Source organism: Eimeria acervulina, genomic scaffold, assembly GCF_000499425.1.
Source record: "Eimeria acervulina Houghton genomic scaffold, Eah_scaff2159, whole genome shotgun sequence".
In the NCBI taxonomy this organism is placed as follows: Eukaryota; Apicomplexa; class Conoidasida; order Eucoccidiorida; family Eimeriidae; genus Eimeria; species Eimeria acervulina.
Window position 1 is genome coordinate 1 of NW_013550025.1, and position 401 is coordinate 401.

The window sequence follows — 401 nt, forward strand, 5'->3', positions numbered from 1 at the left end:
TATATATATTATATATATTATATATATTATACTATATATATTATATTATATATATTATATATATTATATACACAATTATATTCATAATATATATATATATATATATAATAAACACCTCCAAGTGCATGCGATTAAATTAAAGATTAAAATTTTAATTTTAAAACTTCGTTCTTCTTCTTGCTGCGGAGAGAGACAGCAGCAGCAGCAGCAGCAGCAGCAGCAGCAGCATCTCGCTGCTGTCTTTTATTGATTAAAATTTTATATTTTTCTTCTCAGCTGTCTCCTGTGTCTATTTATCTGTCTCTTCTTTCTTTGCTGCTGCAGCTCCTTCCTACAGACGCAATCTCTCTTCATTAATAAACCCTCTATACCCCCTGCTGCTGCTGCTGCTGCTGCTGCAG